General features: G+C 34.3%; 1 pseudogene; it reads left to right on the top strand.

The window, feature by feature from the left end:
• The first annotated feature begins 5,245 nt into the window (after nt 1-5,245).
• Nucleotides 5,246-5,849, top strand: LOC118755303 (annotated as a pseudogene).
• The last annotated feature ends 40 nt before the right edge of the window (nt 5,850-5,889 follow it).

The following is a 5,889-nucleotide window of genomic DNA, read 5'->3' as shown; positions in this document are numbered from 1 at the left end:
AAGTTTGAGTACCTACCGCAATTAAGCAAAATTCCACTTAGACTTAAATTAAGGCTTGGACTTCAGACTTCAATCCCTGAAAATACCATTCCTGCACCTTGACCCTGCGGTCCTTGCTTTACGTTGACTAAACAGAATGTGGATCAATGATACTCACCAGTTTGGAAATTGCCACCAACTAGACTACACAAGAACGATTCAAGAACGATTCACTATCGAGCCGCAAGGGCTTCTTCCCGGTATAACGCTTTCATTAGGTTATTTAAGACGGTAATGGAGGATATGCCTTCTGTCGACCAAAAAACCAAACGTGAACGTGAATTGCTGGCGAAAACGTTGGACCAAATATTTCAATAAAAAAAATAATTTTGGGCGGGACGAGGTTCGCCGGGTCTGCTAGTATCGAATAAAAATAACAAGTTTTGTTTACTTTTGAATATGGTTTCAACAAGTGCGCTATAACGTCACAGGTATAAATGCCTTTTGTTAATGCGGTTCTTGTGTAGGTATAAACAACCCAACAAGCAAAATAAACTTAATGAAAGTTTTTTTTAAGTTTTCAATTATCAACATTAAGCTTACAAAACGTTGATTTTTTGTTTATAAAACGCTTGAAAGTAAGCGTAATATAATCGAAAAGGAACATTGGTTATAAGCGTAGAAATATAGACTTGTAATAAATGTTCAAAAGAAAGCTTTTTATAAGCGTAAAAGTGTAAACTTATAATAAAGGTTCAAAAAAGGTTGTTTATAAGCGTATGAATATAAACTTTCTAAAAATTTTCAAAAGAAAGCTTTTTATAAACATTTTTATAACCCTTTATTTAAAGATATTTCATTAAAAACTCATACATAGATTGGTTAACATCTAGAAACTAAACGAAATGCGAATTTTCGGCGCACTCATCTACAGTCGCGAAAATATAAATAGGGAAAAGACATTTTAGCATACAAATTCACGATAACACACAAAAATTAAACATAAAAAAGTTAATTATTACATCTTGTTGCGTGCTTTCAATTACATGCGGTTATTGGCAAATTGGAAAAACGACATCGATGCAGCTATATATTCCGCTTCATCGCCGCCATTCTCATTGATGAACTTTTCTGAAAAAAATTTAATACGTTTTTAATTGAATGTTAAACTAAGAAAGGATAAGGAGAACTCATCATTTGAAGACTCGAATGCTCCACCGATTAGCGCAGCGGATCCTGGATTGGACTTTTTTTTTACCGCATCGGTTTTATTTAATTTTTTCTTTTAATAATATATTTTAAAAAACGTAAACACGTTACTTACGATTGAAAAAATGTTATATTTACTACTTCATGTCGTTGGCATTTGCATTTCATTTATAAGTTTAAGTTATTTATAAACATTCGCTCTCAAAACTTATTAAAAGTTTATTTGAAAAAACTTTTAATAAGCTTAATATTAAAAATGCTTATTTAACGCTTATTATAGCAAACTTAATTTCAGTTATTTTTAAAAACATTTACTGAAATGCTTGTTGGGAAGGTAAGATAAGAATGTATGTACATATGTATTACACATGTAGCTATATTTATTTAGAAGATTTTCTTGCTATTTGGATAAAAATTAAAAAACTAATTTATCATCCCTGTACCGCACCCATCTTACGCCAACGAAAGGCCCCTGTAGCGACAGTTTATTATCAACTCTTCAAGCCGACACATAGTGCGGCCGAAATTCAAAGTGTGGCCAAAATCCGAAGGTTTAAAGAAATAATTCGAAATTTCGTACTTTTTTTCGAGGTCACTAATTACGAATCCGCTATCAGAATTTCAAAATTCGAAATGGAGAATCCAGTAAGGCGTCTAGTAAATTTCGGCCTTTTTAATTAGAAATCGTAGAAAGATTTTGAGTATGCATATGAGTATACTTTAGTGTCACAAAGTCCAAGTTTGAAGATCCTAGGCCTTACCGTTGATTTTTAAGAATTTTTTTTGTTGATAGTGCCTGTTATTTTCTTCCATACGAAGTATGTTCGATGATATGAAGAAAATGAGCAACACCTTCAAGCAAAAAAATTTCCAAAAATCAACCGTAAGTCCCAGCTTCTTTAAACTTGCACTTTATTATACTTAAATTAAATGGGCCACAAAACTGCATACTCAAAGTTTTTCTGCGAAATCTACTTAAAAAGCTCGAAATTTTTACATACAGGAGAAGCTAATATGTATAAGCTTGTTAAAAAAAAAAAACAAAAGGGGCAGAAATGAGCATCTGATTTTTATTTTATTCTGTAGCTAATACGCGTGTTGTTACTGTTGCATTTAACAACTCATATTTTCTTAAAAAATAAACGAAAAAGTACCTTCACACTTTTATTTCTTAAAAATTTCTGTTACAGTATTTGTTTTCACAAATTTTTTAACGTATTTTACTAACCTTCAGACGTAGAATCCATTTAGTTTTGTTTGATTTCCTATTCTCTAACTACTTTTATACGTTAATAAGTTTTCGCTTTTTATTACAATAATGTTGTGCTTGGGAGAAGGTCCCACTACAAATTAATATAAAAAGAGGACTTAGGGAACAGGTCGTTACAGTGAACAGTTTTCGCTTCTTAGGTGATCCCTTTAGCAAACCCACTGTCAAAAAAGGCCTATCTAGAAACTTTATTTTCTCGATTTTTTGCCCGCACTTTTGGAATTCGGCCGCACTGTGCGACAACACGAATTCCATCAAAATCGTCGTGAAATCGTGGATGATTTATTTTTATTAAATGTATCAATTTGACATAAAAGTTTTTTTAAAATTTCTATATTTACTCTTGTAAATCAATGACGTTTTACACCAGTTAACCGAGTTCAAATGTTCTTTTGAAGCTCGTTTATGATGTTTGTTATAGGGAATTTACATGATTCAACTTTCACAGGCGATTAGTTAAACCAAAAGTTGAACGAAAGTAGGGAGCCGACCAACTTCATTGTAAGCGATTAGTTGAAAGGCTGTTTACTTCAACTAAAAATCGCCTGAAAAATCGCCTCATGTAAATTCCCTATTAGCGCTTAAGAGTAAATGCAACCACTAGAAATGCCAATAAATATCAAGTTTACAACTTACTCTCCGCGGCAAATAATATGTCTTACTTTGGCAGATACTGGTATAATAAACTGGTCCGATTCCTCCTGTTGCAACGAGTTCTTTATACTAGTATTAAATTCTATCTTAGTTTGTTTTTTAAATGAGGGGTCGACCAAACACTCATGTTTTTCACCATCAGAACAGAGGCGCTTGCAAGATATTTTAGTTTCATTTGACGAATTCGCTCCTTTAATGCTGTCGGATATATATATTTCATTCGCTAGTTTAATGTTGGTGGATTTTTCATTTGTGCACATATTGCGTTGATAATGAAGACGCAGTTGATGAAGGTCCTTAAATGTAAAAAAAAATATATATATATTCAGTTAGAAGCAGAGTTGTCCCTTCAGAAACAAAATTAGTGGTAGTTTATTAATAACAAGTAAAGAAGTATCAATTCGGCGAAACCGAATATTATAAACCCGGCACAGGTATCAAATATCGTCCAGCCTCATTGCGTAAGTCGTAAATTCTTAATTTATCCGAAGAAAAAATAAACACAGCACATCATAGCAACAATTTTTCACTATGTTTTCGATTTTTCGTGTATCATGTGACAGACATAACTGACATATATCATGAACCGCTGGACCGAGTTCGGGCACACTTCACATAACCCATCCGGATGATAGTCCGAAAATACCGTTTAAATTTGGTAGAATTCGTGCTCTTATTTTTTTATTTAAGATGGGGAGTATGGAATTATTTCATATGTCTCTATACCAATTTCCAGTAACCTACCACAAATATTTCAAGAGATATACCAGATGAAAATTTTTGTTAGTATGGGTGGTGCCACGCCCCCTTTTCCGAATTCGGGGAAACTTAACACAAACCATCTGCATAATAGCCCGACTATGCCGTATAAATTTGGTTGAAATCTTGCACCTTTTTTATATATAAGGTGGGAGGTGCCACACCCTCTTTTCCAATACCGTTCATTTTTCTCCATGAGTATGGAATTAGTTGATATACCCCTACACCAGTTTCCAGTACTCTACCACAAATATTTCAAGAGATATCTTATATATAAAAATAAGTGCACGTTTGTGGTGTGACCTCATAACTTGAGAACGGCTTCACCGAATTCAATCAAATTTATACGGCATATTCAGGCTATCATGCAGATGGTTTATGTGAAGTTTGCCCGAATTCGTAAAAGGGGGTGTGGCACCTCCCATACTAACAAAAATTTTTATGTTCGACTGATAAGTCGAAATGCTTTTTTCAATAGGCAGTTAAAGTTTATTCGGAGAAAAAGTAAGCCTTGAGCACACCAATGCGATAACGAAAACGATAGAGATAGAGATAGCGATTTAAAGGGAAGCATGCACACCAAGCGCGATCTATTGCGGCGATTGATCTCATCTAACGCAGCGTAATTTGTTCAACCATGAATGGAGTTTGAAAAGGTGATTGTAACAAAATGGACCATATCGTGGAAAAATTAATTTTCTGCGGGAAATATCATCGATTTTTATATGATTTAAATGAAAAAAAGGTTATACAAGTGTAGGAAGGAAAGATAAACTATGGACTGAAATTGGAATTGCGCTCAACGAAAGTGGCAAGTGCCACAAATTTATTTACATATGTTCTATAACTTAACTTTGTTATTCTACATACTGTACAATCGCAACTCTATCCCTATCGCGTTGGTGTGTGTGCCAATTATCACTATCACTATCGCAATCGCGAGTCACATCCCAGTAGAAATTTTATGTATACGACATCGCTGTTGGTGGCATGAGCGTGTATACATGCCAGTATAAATGAACCTTAATTTCTGGTTTCTTTGACCGTATGCGTACTGCATACACTTGTACTACTGCTGTATGCATATTAGGGCTGGACGAAAATCTAATTTTTATCAAATCCCTTAGTAACAGTGAAAACATATTTAGGTGATTCACAAGGTGTCATAACGAGTCATATTGTCATAATATCATAAATTTTATGACGGTTTAAAATATTTTGTTGTTGCTTGCTACGTGAATTGTGTACTAATGAAATACAACTCTGCACGGTATGTTTTTGGGTTGTCGTATCTAATCAGCTGTCTTTTGTTTACCTTTTCATTTCGCATTTTACTTTTGCCATTTTCATTCTGCTGCTGCGTAAAATTGTTAATTTTACAAAGAAATGCAGCAAGGAGAAAATATCCAGGTAAGTTATCGAATACAAAAGCATAAGTGGCCAAAAATTTACTAAATACATTTGTTCCAGCCAAAGGCAAAACGTGTGCGACTTAATCCGACCAAGAAATGGACAGTGGCGGAAGAAAAGGCACTAGTAGAATTTTGATGGGCAACAGAAATTTTGAAGTAGGTGTATAGTATAGTAGTACGATATTAAATTTATATTAACAACTTTTATAGAAACCAACAGCGCAATCATATTATAGACGGTTCGCGGAAGAGGCGAACATCGCTGTAGAGTGGAAGTTGATACGTGCGAAGGTGAGAAATATGAGGTTGAGCTATAATAAAGCCAAAGCATGGGAAGGTTCGACTGGCGCTGGCAGCATGGAAGGGGAGACATTAAAAGGTAAGATTTTTTGTCCACTATGAATTTCATTCGCTTTAACTTTAAGTCATACAATTTTGTTTCAGCTACTTTGCTAAAAAAGTGCACTTGTTACTATGAACTAGACGAAGTTTTTGGTGGCAGAATAGTGGAAGCGGCAATAATTGAAGAGAGCTTGGACTCTGCCTCGAGCAATGATATTTTTTAATTCAACGATAATTGAAATAGAAGAAGGCTCCACGTCCGCA

The sequence above is a fragment of the Rhagoletis pomonella genome, unplaced genomic scaffold (genome assembly GCF_013731165.1).
Source record: "Rhagoletis pomonella isolate Grant_MI unplaced genomic scaffold, Rhpom_1.0 Rhpom_scaffold_05847, whole genome shotgun sequence".
Taxonomy (NCBI): domain Eukaryota; kingdom Metazoa; phylum Arthropoda; class Insecta; order Diptera; family Tephritidae; genus Rhagoletis; species Rhagoletis pomonella.
The sequence above is the reverse complement of the archived record's forward strand: the minus strand, read 5'-3'. Positions and strand labels throughout refer to the sequence as shown.